Source organism: Triticum dicoccoides, unplaced genomic scaffold (assembly GCF_002162155.2).
Source record: "Triticum dicoccoides isolate Atlit2015 ecotype Zavitan unplaced genomic scaffold, WEW_v2.0 scaffold135807, whole genome shotgun sequence".
Taxonomy (NCBI): domain Eukaryota; kingdom Viridiplantae; phylum Streptophyta; class Magnoliopsida; order Poales; family Poaceae; genus Triticum; species Triticum dicoccoides.
In genome coordinates this window covers 1-598 of record NW_021196039.1, presented here as the reverse complement: position 1 = coordinate 598, position 598 = coordinate 1, and the positions used below count along the sequence as shown (strand labels likewise).

At 58.4% G+C, this 598-nt stretch overlaps 1 non-coding gene across 1 annotated transcript; it reads right to left on the bottom strand.

The window, feature by feature from the left end:
- Positions 1 to 337: 337 nt before the first annotated feature.
- On the bottom strand, positions 338 to 493 carry LOC119343645. Its single transcript, XR_005166200.1, has one exon. It is a non-coding gene; the product is annotated as a 5.8S ribosomal RNA (ribosomal RNA).
- Positions 494 to 598: the final 105 nt, after the last annotated feature.

The window sequence follows — 598 nt, the reverse complement described above, 5'->3', positions numbered from 1 at the left end:
CAAGCTGGGCTGCTCCCGGTTCGCTCGCCGTTACTAGGGGAATCCTTGTAAGTTTCTTCTCCTCCGCTTATTTATATGCTTAAACTCAGCGGGTAGTCCCGCCTGACCTGGGGTCGCGGTCGAAGCGACGTGCGCTTCGTTTGTTGGGTCGTTCAAAGGCCATAATGCCAGCTACGCGCCGGATGCACTGCATTGATAAAGCGAGGACTCCCACCATGCGCTGTGTCCGGCGCGGTACACCGGCAGCCCAATCTTCGGTCCACCGCCCCTTGAGAGACGAGGGACCAGATGCCGCATCCCGATTCCTGTTGAGGGTGGTTGGGAGCATGTTTTGGCGTGACGCCCAGGCAGGCGTGCCCTCGGCCGAGTGGCCTCGGGCGCAACTTGCGTTCAAAGACTCGATGGTTCGCGGGATTCTGCAATTCACACCAGGTATCGCATTTCGCTACGTTCTTCATCGATGCGAGAGCCGAGATATCCGTTGCCGAGAGTCGTGTGGATTAAATAGCTTTGCAACACGAGGGACGGCTAGCAAGCTAGCCATGCCCCCGGGTTAGGCACAGTGTTCCTTGACGCCTTCGGCGCCGTGGGTTCTTTT